This window comes from Neoarius graeffei, chromosome 4 (assembly GCF_027579695.1).
Source record: "Neoarius graeffei isolate fNeoGra1 chromosome 4, fNeoGra1.pri, whole genome shotgun sequence".
Lineage (NCBI taxonomy): Eukaryota > Metazoa > Chordata > Actinopteri > Siluriformes > Ariidae > Neoarius > Neoarius graeffei.
This window is the reverse complement of record NC_083572.1, coordinates 43,533,190-43,547,365: the sequence shown is the minus strand read 5'-3', so window position 1 is coordinate 43,547,365 and position 14,176 is coordinate 43,533,190.

Genomic DNA, 14,176 nt, shown 5'->3' with positions numbered 1-14,176 from the left:
GAATCAGCACCTCCAAGTCCGAGGCCATGGTTCTCGACCGGAAAAGGGTGGCTTGCCCTCTCCAGGTTGGTGGAGAAGTCCTGCCTCAAGTGGAGGAGTTTAAGTATCTCGGGATCTTGTTCACGAGTGAGGGAAGGATGGAGCGTGAGATCGACACGCGGATCGGTGCAGCCTCCGCAGTGATGCGGTCGCTTTACCGGTCCGTCGTGGTGAAGAAGGAGCTGAGCCAAAAGGCGAAGCTCTCAATTTACCGGTCGATCTACGTTCCGACTCTCACCTATGGTCATGAGCTTTGGGTAATGACAGAAAGAACAAGATCGCGGATACAAGCGGCTGAAATGAGTTTCCTTCGCAGGGTGGCTGGGCGCTCCCTTAGAGATAGGGTGAGAAGCACAGTCACTCGGGAGGAGCTCAGAGTAGAGCCGCTGCTCCTCCACATCGAGAGGAACCAGCTGAGGTGGCTCGGGCATCTTTTTCGGATGCCTCCTGGACGCCTCCCTGGGGAGGTGTTCCAGGCATGTCCCCCCGGGAGGAGGCCCCGGGGAAGACCCAGGACACGCTGGAGGGACTATGTCTCTCGGCTGGCCTGGGAACGCCTCGGTGTTCTTCCCGAGGAGCTGGCTGAGGTGTCTGGGGAAAGGGAAGTTTGGGCTTCCATGCTTAGACTGCTGCCTCCGCGACCCGGTCCTGGATAAGCAGAAGAAGACAAGACGAGACGAGATAATTGGTGGATGGATGGATGCATCAGACAGAAGGCTGGTGACCATTTTGTCCCAGATGGTGGAGGGGGAGGAGCACCTGGTGTTGTACATCAGCAGGAAGCTCTCGGTGTGAGAGACTAAGTACAGCACCATTGAGAACAGTACCTAGCCATCAATCTGTCAGTCCTCACCCTTCAGTACTACCTGGTAGGACACCCTTTCACCTTCTGCTCAGATCACGCCTTGCTCCAGTGGGTCCACTGTATGTAGAACGTCAACATGCAGATCACCCACTGGCATCTGGCTCTTCAGCCCTTTAAGTTTGAGGTGGTCCACAAGCCGGGGTGCAGATGGCTGTCTCTCACTCCTGCCAGGGAAGAGTCAGCTACAGGCCAGATAGCTCATCAGCCTGAGTCAGGCAGTGGGGATATGTGGAGGCAGGGATGTGGTTGAGTGTCTGTGACTGGTGAGCAAGGCCAGGGGAGGTTAGTGGCATAAGTGATCACACTTGAGTTGTGTTTGACTGATGAGTGGGTGTGTCTGTGTCTTTTTCAGTGACAACAGGAGAGGAGAGTGAGAGAGACAGACAACTTACAGAGCAGTCTGTATGTCACGGGTGATTGCTCTAAGACAACGAGGGAGGCTCAGCCTCCTCTAAAAATGACGAACATCGTGTAGGATGAATTGCGCTAGGCTTATGTTATAGCCGACCTTATAATATTGCTATTTCAGATCCAGAATCATCGAAATATATGTGCTCAACCCAACTACAGTGCGAAATCATTCCGTTATAACTTTCCCCAGTTTGCCTAACGTGCGCGTGAGTTTTTCCCCCCCGTGACAGCGCGATGCAGCCCAGCCTCAGTGGACTTCAATGGCATTTGGGAGCTATGCGCTTGTCAATCTCAAAATGCAAGACGATTATTGGACAAATACTGCGAAAACGCCCGCCCAAGGACACCCAGCCTCACAGTGGGAGGGACATGGCAAAGCTTTCCACGAGGAGACTGGTGATTGGTGAAAGCGGCCGGATATTTTCTTTGATTGACAGCTCGTTTCAAATATAGACAGGCAGCGGTGAATTTCAGTTCAGTCCCATGCGGATTCGCAAGTGCTGTGGTGTATTGTAAGAGATCAGCTTACATTTCGATTTCATTCATTACATACGGTTTCTACCAGGTTTTTAGTTTGTATATATTTTATTGTAAATAAAGTGTAAATATAGTGTTGTCAAGTTTGCTATCTTAGTTCCAGAAATTTCATTTATTTGAGTGATTGAACTTGAACTTGAGGGGGCTAGTCAGCTAGCAAGAAAGCTGCACACGGATGCCAAGCATTGTTGATTTAATTTTGGCGAAGCCATTTGCCAGTCTTCCTTTCGAGGAAAAAATTAAAATTCAAGAGCAGGGTAGACCAACGCCTCAAATTGACTTGGTGAAAAAGGTAGGGAATAATACTCATTCCTTTCAGCTCTCCTGGTACAAGAAAGTGAATTGGCTAACAGCAAGTGACCCACATCAACAACAGTAAATAGGCTACTTTAGTAATATGTCATGGATGGACCAAAAATATAGAATCTATTTAAAATGTTTATGCCGAGTATATTATATTGGAATATATATATTTCTCTGGATATGAATTAGGGCGGCACGGTGGTGTAGTGGTTAGCGCTGTCGCCTCACAGCAAGAAGGTCCTGGGTTCGAGCCCCGGGGCCGGCGAGGGCCTTTCTGTGTGGAGTTTGCATGTTCTCCCCGTGTCCGCGTGGGTTTCCTCCGGGTGCTCCGGTTTCCCCCACAGTCCAAAGACATGCAGGTTAGGTTAACTGGTGACTCTAAATTGACCGTAGGTGTGAATGTGAGTGTGAATGGTTGTCTGTGTCTATGTGTCAGCCCTGCGATGACCTGGCGACTTGTCCAGGGTGTACCCCGCCTTTCGCCCGTAGTCAGTTGGGATAGGCTCCAGCTTGCCTGCGACCCTGTAGAAGGATAAAGCGGCTAGAGATAATGAGATGAGATGAGATGGATATGAATTAAACACAGCTACAATTTGGAAAACATTTTTAAACAAAATCACAGCCGAGAACATTTCACACTACAGACCTGGATTAAAAGTGAAGGGTTATCAAAATTGTCAATAAAACATTTCTCAGTCAAAATAAGTAAAATATAGGGAAAGTGTCACTGAATGAAATGTGTGGCACCCAGCTCTATGTTTGGCTCCCCAAGGTCAGTACTTGTGCCTATTCCAGAACACTCTGCTGTTACTGCTGAAGTTCCTGACAAAGAGCTGCTTTCAATAATGATCAATTTTTAAACAACATGTCACAATTTTAAAATATAAAATGTTAAAATATACCCCCCCAACACCACCATCATGTATATTGGACAGTAGGCTAATGGGGCAAAAGAACCTGTTATTTCACAGTTTGTGACCCTGCCAACAATCAGCCAGATCAGAGGCAAGAGTATGGGCAAAATTGATGTGTTTTTTCTTTTAAAATCTGGAAATATCGTAACTGACCAGCCTCCCGTTTGAAAGACTACCAGCCGCCACTGCTGTATGTGCATGTCTCTGAGTGTTTGTGTGCACTGAAATGTGAATATCTCAAGAAAACAGAATGCCACCTAATGCACCCCTCCTTCAGTGTCCAACTTACCTGAGCAAAATTTACCTTTCTTTTGGGTCAGTTAAACGGGGAGTAATCGATAAATGAGATAGATTGTTGACATTCAAACTCAACAGCCAAACAAATACACATCTTCCTTCAGTGTTCCGGTCCTCAAATTCATGGAGGACTTTGTGAGTATCTTTGCCAAGGCAAAGATAGTCACAATTGACCTAGCTGACCAAAAGAGAAATATGGTGGAATCCAGTGAATTTTTTCATAGCTGAAATAAAACAAACATTATAATATCAAACATTATCAAAATATTAACATACAAGCACATAAATTCATCATCCAAACCACAAGGATGTTAAAAACTAGTGAGAGTTTAGTTGTTTAGATTGCTTTTACGAAACTACAGTAACTGAAGAGAGGACTGAATTATGAATCAAGCCAAATAACTCCACTGTGCTAACAAATTTGTATTTTTGGTCTGTGTGGCTATAAAAACTTTTGCTAACTTTGTACAAGCAAATACCATGATCATGTCAAGTGGCTTTATTATTGTTTTAACCATGTACAGCTGGTACAATACACAGTGAAATGAAACAACATTCCTCTAGGATCATGGTGCTGCATTAAACAACACAGAACTGCATGAAACTACACAGAAATAAAGAAGACTGCACAGACATGCACAGGACTACATAAAGTGCAAATGTGCAAACATTGCAAGACAATATAAATATTACTAAAACTGGGCAAAAGTAAAAAGAAAAAAAAAATGTTCAAAAAAAGAATGACCAGAACACAGTTGTCGTCTGAATGAAGCAATGAGCAATAACTAGAAACGAGTACCAAGTTCTTGCACTATTTCCTGGTGATGTAAACACACAAGATTACCACAGAGAGATGCATTTCTGTTGGCACAGAATAAGGTGAGACTGTCTAGCTGAATAAACTCATGCTGAGTAGTCTGCTGGAATCAGATATAGCCCAGTTTATTGGGGAGCAGCCATTGGAAAGTAGGATTGACAGGAGAGTTGGCTGGCTATATGTTGTTGTTTTTTTTCCCCCCATTTCCTCACACACACACCACTTATGCCCAACCAATGGTCGTCTTTTCTTTCTTCTTTATTTTAGTGACATTTATTGGTGGTTGGTAAAGAATGAATTGGTACTACTGCCACCAGTTGTTATGGAGTCTGAATCACTATCCCTCTCACCATCCCCTTTCCACCATCTCCCCCCTCCCCTCGTCCTGTGCATGAGCATGAATGGCCTGCCCTCTGTTGCTGATTGGCTGGAATAGTGTTGTGTGGGTCAGCCCGAGCCACTTTATTTCCCATTTAACGAGCCAAGGTTGTGTGTGAACACTGGATATTTTTCAGCATGCACACAGAATAAACAGCTAGAGGACCTTGAGGAGATAGTCACTGAATTTGACAAAAAGGGTATTGGATTAAAATTGATGACTGCACCGTTAAGCCTTCTAGTCGGCTCCCATAGTCCCTTAGTAACTGATCCTGACTCACTTTAATCTCAGTTTCTGGAATGGAAAACTCTTGATTGTCTTGAACTATGAATTAACAGATCAGGGCAGTGCTAAATTCACCTTTTGGAATTCCCCCTGGTTCTATGATCAGGTAGATATAGATTATAAAGGTTGTTGAACACAGATGGTTAGATCATGGGGGTTTAAAAGGTGAAATACTGTAGGTCCATAATCCTTCAGGAGAAAAGCTTTCTGTAGTAAAAGCATTATCCTGGTCTGAGTTGCAGTGGACCTGGAGCTAATCCCTGGGACTGAGGCAGCAATACACCCTGAATGAGATGCCAGGTAGGAAAAACAGTATAAACTTTAACGAGACAATTTAAATTGTTTCCCTGAATGCAATTTCATATCATATCTGAATGGTCACTGAATGACCATGTCCCAAATCACTAACATAAAAATAGTATATCTGTACAACTTTAGTGTCCTTACTTTTTAGACATAGAACTTCATATTGAACTTGCCATTCTCAGCAGTGAGATTAATCCTCATGGTGCAGCACAAGCCATTGTAGGAAAGGATCTTTGCAGAGTAGCTTATGCAATAGCATTTTTTTTCAGAAGAGAGTGAAATGTTCAATCTTGTATCCAGCTGCTTTAATCATTCTTGCAACATTTATTTTGCAGCTGAGCAATTCCAGCGTTATGGACGTGACACTTGAACTCAAAATGGCAATAAATGACCCAGTGCATGTTTTATTGTCTCCCAGTATTTAAACAGGTGTTGCATATTTTAAGGCTGTACCATACTGGAGAAGTGATAGAACAAGAACAATTCCCATAGTACATCTAGGGCATGCCAGAAAATGCCAATAAAAGATGCGTTATGGATGTGACAGAAAAAGTATCACTTTTCTTGGGTGACTGTACATTTTTATCAAACTCTGTGAAATTGTAAACCTAATGTCGAAATGGAGATATTCATTTGATAGAGGGGTCCAAGGTGAATTTTAAAAAATCTTTGTTTAAAATATTTTGTATTTTATGCAGAGTTTCGGAAGGAAAAGTCAGCGTTATGGATGTGACGAAATTCCGTTATGGATGTGACGCGTCTGAAATAGACATGGCATATGTTTAGAAAATCAGCAATTTAACCACCATAACCCTTTGAAAAACTCTCTAAATATCAGCTAAAACTATCAAAGTTCTTAAATAATATTTAGGATGGCTATTGTTTTGCTGTTTTGTGGATTTTAGCATACATTTCTGTGGCTTGTGGCAATAATATAGAATTGTACATGATCAAAGTTGATTTTAGCTTGGGTTTTACATTATAAGAAAGAAAGACTGACAGTGACATATTAAGTTGGTTACAATTTGGTTCAACTTATTCACATCTGTAAAATACAGGCCTAGGTGATATCTCTGGGAGTGGTTTTGATGTATTACATGTTGCTTTATTTTTGCATGGTGAGGTTGACATTTACATGGAATTGCCCAGCTGAAAGTTGAGAAAATTATGTTGAATTGACCTTTGGAATACTAGAGTGGCAACTAAAATTATTGACAGTCCATAATTATCGACACCTTTTCAGATATACCAATAAAAAACAATTTTACAAAGGTGAGTTTCAGTTACAACAGTTATTATTGGTTAAGTAATCAACCGGAAAACCCCCCTCGCCCTTTGACCTTGTCGTCTGATGACACAGCTCGTTACCGAGATGGATTTTTTTAGCAATTTGAGGAAAACCCAGACATTATCATCACAGATAAACATGGTGGAAAGATCAACTTATCAAATTCACAGATATTTCATGATATCCCTGTCAAAATCTACTTTGTTTCTTACTCTTTCATTTGACAGTCGCCATTTTGTATCTAAACACGTGTTTGAGAAGTCACGTGAGGTGTCGATAATAGTGATCACTTTCACTGGTGTTCACCATTATCAATACCCTGTGGAATTAAGTGACATTTACAACTGTTATGTATCAATCTTTGTGTAACATTGTTGAAGTAGTTGAAGTACTTTAAAAAAATAAAAGTGTTGTGATTTATAATATATTCTTTTTCTGATTCATAACAGAATGAAATGCTTATAGAGAATTTGGAATCCTATTGTAATAAATGGAATTAGACCGGAATTAAATTCCAAGCATATACAAAAATTACATGCTTGAAATATTCAGATTTTTCTATTCCATTCAGTATATATATATATATATATATATATATATATATATATATATATATATACATACACACACACACACACACACATTATCTGTAGTCGCTTATCCTGTTCTACAGGGTCGCAGGCAAGCTGGACCCTATCCCAGGTGAGAGGCGGGGTACACCCTGGACAAATCGCCAGGTTATAGCAGGGCTGACACTTCGGCTACATTTACATTACGTCGAATCAGCGGATCATCAGATTAATGTTCTTAAAACGATTCGCGTTTACACTAAAACCGTTAGCCGTGCACACAGCAACGCCAATACGCGGATACGCTAATCACATGACTTTAGACGGCGCGTAACATGATCCCAGTGCATTTAGGGCATGCGCAAGGCTCACCACTTGCAAGTAGAAGGATGGCAAGCCGTGCAAGGCTCACCACTTGCAAGTAGAAGGATGGCAAGCCTAATACACGGATACGCTCGGCTCCGCAGGCATCCTGTGCTCCAAATCACTCCGCCCTGAACAGCGAGTGCCCTCTGGAGGGTGCGCACTCCGGCCCTGCGCAGCTCACACAGCGCGCGAGTGAAGTGAACAAGCCATGATTCGGGACTGAGCCGCTGTGTGTGTGATCCCAGCGCATATCACTTACTACTTGCAAGTGGAAGGATGGCAAGCCTAAAGACAATCATAACTACACAATGGGCAGTATTTGCATCAGTATTTGCAGTATTTTCATACTTTTATACTCTTTAATGAAAGGTGATATAAGGCGGAAGTCCGCGCCGTTTTTCAGCAGTCGCGTCACATGACCAACGCCAGCGAATCAGGAAGGTGGATGTCACAGTGACGTTGTACAATGAGACGCCAGCTAGAGCTCAGCACAGCGTATTCGCGTATTCTGAATGTTTACACAGCACCGGAGCTGACACGATCTGGATGGAATACGTGGACGCTGGCGGATTCCCGTTTCCTGGCGTTTCCAGGGGGTTTAATGTAAACGGACAGTGCATCCGCGAAGAAAACGAGACAGATACGGTCTAATGTAAACATAGCCAAAGACAAACAACCATTCACGCCTATGGTCAATTTAGAGCCACCAATTAGCCTAACCTCCATGTCTTTGGACTGTGGGGGAAACCGGAGCACCGTAGACATGGGGAGAACATGCAAACTCCACACAGAAAGGCCCTCACCGGCCACTGGGCTTGAACCCAGGACCTTCTTGTTGTGAGGTTTTATATATATGTGTGGTGTGTGTATGTATATATGTGTGTGTGTGTGTGTGTGTGTGTGTGTGTGTGTATATATATATATATATATATATATATATATATATATATATATACTGTGTATATATATATATATATATATATATATATATATATATATATATATATAGACACATACACACATACATATATATACATGCATATATGTATACATATATACTTCCTCTCTTCCCCATATCTTATTATGTAAATATTTAATTTATCTATAAGTTTTTTCTCTATTTTCTATTCTCTGTTTATCCTGTAATGATGCTGCTGGAATCTTAATTTCCTTGAGGGAACCCGCCCAAAGGGATCAATAAAGTTCTATCTCATCTATATATATATATATATATATATATATATATATATATATATATATATATTATAATGTGTGTGTGTGTGTGTGTGTGTGTGTGTGTGTGTGTCTACCACATATTCCAGTCTCAGAAGACATTCTATATTTTTGTTGGAGAAATGACATGCAACCTTTGACCCAGAGGTGGACAAACTACCCAACTTCATTACTTCAGTCATGTATTTGACCAGTGGGTATACAGATCCCACTGGTCAAATGTTACTCCGATACAAGTGAAAGTTGTACAGTCAAATTTTTATTTAAGTTAAAGTACTGAAGTACTTGCTTTTAAAAATACTTAAGTATTAAAAGTACATTTTCTGTCAATGCATTGTTGCATTATTGCCACAACACTAACAAAACCTAATGCCTCTGAAGCAACTTACTGGATTTACAAAATGAAGGAATGCTGTGCCATCATGGTGGTTGAATGTTAAGCTAGCTAGTCAGTGATGCGCCACCTGACATGCTAGCAAACTATTTTCAAACTCAAAATCATATTGGGCAGCTAACGTTACTAGAAAAGAAAGATTTCTACTTTCCATTTATTTGGCAAGATTATGCTAAAACATTTCTGAAAGGACTTCAGATAAGTTAACGTTATTCATGTTAGCATAACTCCATGTTTACATGCTAACTAACAGTGTCCACCTTAACTAGCTACCGGTATGTGTTAATGTTAGCCATGGACAAGGCTAGGGCAACTTGGCAGGCAAATCCATAGAAAGTCATTTGACTAACCAAACTGCATAGCTATTGTAACATTATTGCTAGCTCTAAAAGCACAGACAACTTCACTGCAAGCTTTCTCTTGGAATAAAACATTGACATACCTCAATATGCTTCCGCAGGTTGGACAGTGAGTTTTTATAGGCCATGATGTGGTTTGTTTTAGGCAAAAAAAGCAAACATTTAAAACGAAATTAATCTTTAATCCTTTCAGAAAACTGAAACATGGGTTCTAGGTATGGCCATGGGTGTGTGTGTGTGTTCCCCAGAAGAACCGCCTCCTTCCATTCTGCCATTGACTGATCGTGTTCAAATAACACTGCTGAGAAATCATTGAACTTGATATTATACAGTCTATGAATGTATAGACTCTTTCAATGCTGCTTCATAGTAATGAGTAACGAGGACCTTGACAGAAATGTAGTGGAGTGAAAAGTATGATATTTGCCTTTCAAATGTAGTGAAGGTAAAGTCATAAGTTTCCCCCCAAAAAATAACACTCAGAGTACAGCTACTCAAAAAGTGTACTTAAGTACAGTACTCAAGTAAATGTACTTCATTACTGTCCACCTCTGCTTTGACCTGGATTTTCATGTGGTTACAATGTCAATTGCCTGTTGATATTTATTGGTAAACTAAAATACTAGAAATTAATACAAACAACAACGAATGCTTAACAAAATGTCATCTACAAAAATACTTCGAAAGTGGGTCCAAAGTGGAACAAAAAGATTTTCTGACACAGGTTAAACATTATCAGTTCATTTTTTACAAACATTAGAATTACTTACTCATTTACATAAGTACCAACATCAATATATTTATATAAAATATATTCTGTACTAAATACAAGTTTATATAAAACAAATTTTAAATAGAAACTGTTTTGTTAACTTAATACCACATACTGATTTTCATCTCATCTCATTATCTCTAGCTGCTTTATCCTGTTCTACAGGGTCGCAGGCAAACTGGAGCCTATCCCAGCTGACTACGGGCAAAAGGCGGGGTACACCCTGGACAAGTCGCCAGGTCATCACAGGGCTGACACAGAGACACAGACAACCATTCACGGTCAATTTAGAGTCACCAGTTAACCTAACCTGCATGTCTTTGGACTGTGGGGGAAACTGGAGCACCCGGAGGAAACCCACGCGGACACAGGGAGAATATGCAAACTCCACACAGAAAGGAGTGCCCGAACCCGGACCTTCTTGCTGTGAGGTGACAGCACTAACACTGATTTTGTTTTTATTTTTTATTTTATTTTTTTTCATACATAATCATCTGGATGTCAATAATTATGGAATGGTGTTGATAACTGTGGACAAATGTGTAGTATGTGTAATGGTGTCACGTGATCTGATATGCTAAATAATCGGGAATCAATTCTTTTTTTTTTTTCCAGTGGAAGTTTGAGTAATTATTCATGCACAATTTATGTATTGAAAGTCTTTTCTACTTTTGCAATGGCCAAAAGATCATTTAGGTGTCGATAATTGTAGCCCCCCTCTACATAGAATTAATTACAAATGAAAATGAGAAGATTATGCAAAATGAAAATCTCATCTCATTATCTCTAGCCGCTTTATCCTGTTCTACAGGGTCGCAGGCAAGCTGGAGCCTATCCCAGCTGACTACGGGTGAAAGGCGGGGTACACCCTGGACAAGTCGCCAGGTCATCACAGGGCTGACACATAGACACAGACAACCATTCACACTCACATTCACACCTACGGTCAATTTAGAGTCACCAGTTAACCTAACCTGCATGTCTTTGGACTGTGGGGGAAACCGGAGCACCCGGAGGAAACCCACGTGGACACGGGGAGAACATGCAAACTCCACACAGAAAGGCCCTCGCCGGCCACGGGGCTCGAACCCGGACCTTCTTGCTGTGAGGCGACAGCGCTAACCACTACACCACCGTGCCGCCTGCAAAATGAAAATATTAGATAAATTTCTAAGAACACCAGGAGTCAGCTCAGCCAATAGTGATGATAATAGTATACAGTGCCTTGAAAAAGTATTCATACCCCTTGAACTTTTTCACATTTTTCCACCTTACAACCACGAACTTAAAAGTTTTTTATTGAGATTTTATGTGATAGACCAACAGAGTAGCGCATACAGTGGGGCAAAAAAGTATTTAGTCAGCCACCAATTGTGCATGTTCAACCACTTAAAAAGATGAGAGAGGCCTGTAATTTTCATCATAGGTACATTTCAACTATGAGAGACAAAATGGGGGGAAAGAATCCAGGAAATCACATTGTAGGATTTTTAATGAATTAATTGGTAAATTCCTCGGTCAAATAAGTATTTGGTCACCTACAAACAAGCAAGATTTCTGGCTCTCACAGACCTGTAACTTCTCTTTAAGAGGCTCCTCTATCCTCCACTCGTTACCTGTATTAATGGCACCTGTTTGAACTTATCAGTATAAAAGACACCTGTCCACAACCTCAAACAGTCACACTCCAAACTCCACTATGGCCAAGACCAAAGAGCTGTCAAAGGACACCAGAAACAAAATTGTAGACCTGCACCAGGCTGGGAAGACTGAATCTGCAATAGGTAAGCAGCTTGGTGTGAAGAAATCAACTGTGGGAGCAATTATTAGAAAATGAAAGACATATAAGACCACTGATAATCTCCCTCGATCTGGGGCTCCACGCAAGATCTCACACCATGGTAGTCAAAATGATCACAAGAACGGTGAGCAAAAATCCCAGAACCACACAGGGGGACCTAGTGAATGACCTGCAGAGAGCTGGGACCAAAGTAACAAAGGCTACCATCAGTAACACACTAGGCCACCAGGAACTCAAATCCTGCAGTGCCAGATGTGTCCCCCTGCTTAAGCCAGTACATGTCCAGGCCTGTCTGAAGTTTGCTAGAGAGCATTTGGATGATCCAGAAGAGGATTGGGAGAATATCATATGGTCAGATGAAACCAAAATAGAACTTTTTGGTAAAAACTCAACTTGTCGTGTTTGGAGGAGAAAGAATGCTGAGTTGCATCCAAAGAACACCATACCTACTGTGAAGCATGGGGGTGGAAACATCATGCTTTGGGGCTGTTTTTCTGCAAAGGGACCAGAATGACTGATCTGTGTAAAGGAAAGAATGAACGGGGCCATGTATCATGAGATTTTGAGTGAAAACCTCCTTCCATCAGCAAGGGCTTTGAAGATGAAACGTGGCTGGGTCTTTCAGCATGACAATGATCCCAAACACACTGCCCAGGCAACGAAGGAGTGGCTTCGTAATAAGCATTTCAAGGTCCTGGAGTGGCCTAGCCAGTCTCCAGATCTCAACCCCATAGAAAATCTTTGGAGGGAGTTGAAAGCCCATGTTGCCCAGCAACAGCCCCAAAACATCACTGCTCTAGAGGAGATCTGCATGGAGGAATGGGCCAAAATACCAGCAACAGTGTGTGAAAACCTTGTGAAAACTTACAGAAAACGTTTGACCTCTGTCATTGCCAACAAAGGGTATATGACAAAGTATTGAGATGAACTTTTGTTATTGACCAAATACTTATTTTCCACCATAACCTGCAAATAAATTCTTTAAAAATTAGACAATGTGATTTTCTAGATTTTTTTTCTCATTTTGTCTCTCATAGTTGAGGTATACCTATGATGAAAATTACAGGCCTCTCTCATCTTTTTAAGTGGGAGAACTTGCACAATTGGTGACTGACTAAATACTTTTTTGCCCCACTGTAATTGTGAAGTGAAACGAAAATGATAAATGGTCTTCAAAATTTTAAACAAATAAAAATCTGAAAAATGTGGTGTGCATTAGTATTCAGCCCCCTGATACCTCTAAATACAATCCAGTGCAATCAATTGCCTTCAGAAGTCATCCAATTAGTTAATAGAGTCCTACTGTGTGTAATTTACTCTTAGCATAAATACACTTGTTCTGTGAAGGCCTCAGTGTTTTTTTAGAGAACACTGAAGAACCAACAGCATCATGAAGACCAAAGAACTCACCAGACAGGTCAAGGATAAAGTTCTGGAGAAGTTTAAAGCAGGGTTAGGTTATAAAAAAATATCCCAAGCTCTGAACATCTCAAGAAGCACTGTTCAAGCCATCATTCAAAAATGGAAAAAGTATGGCACAACTGCAAACCTACCAAGACATGGCCGTCCACCTAAACTGACAGAACGAGCAAGGAGAGCACTGGTCAGAGAAGCAGCCAAAAGGCCATGATCACTCTGGAGGAGCTGCAGAAATCCACAGCTCAGGTGGGAGAATCTGTGCACAGGACAGCTATAAGTCATACACTCCACAAATCTGGCCTTTTTGGAAGAGTGGCAAGAAGAAAGCCATTGTTGAAAGACAGGCATAAGAAGTCCTGTTTGCAGTTTGCCAGAAGCCATGTAGGGGACACAGCAAACATGTGGAAGAAGGTGCTTTGGTCAGATGAGACCAAAGTTGAACTTTTTGGCCTAAATGCAAAGCGCTATGTGTGGCGGAAAACTAACACTGCTCATCACCCTGCACACACCATCCCCACTGTGAAACATGGTGGTGACAGCATCATGCTATGGGGATGCTTTTCTTCAGCAGGGACAGGGAAGCTGGTCAGAGTTGATGGGAAGATGGATATAGCTAAATACAGGGCAATCCTGGAAGAAAACCTGTTGGAGGCTGCAAAAGACTTGAGACTGGGAAGGAGATTCACCTTCCAGCAAGACAATGACCCTAAACATACAGCCAGAGCTACAATGGAATGGTTTAGATCAAAGAATATTCATGTGTTAGAATGGCCCAGTCAAAGTCCAGACCTAAATCCCATTGAGCATCTGTGGCAAGACTTG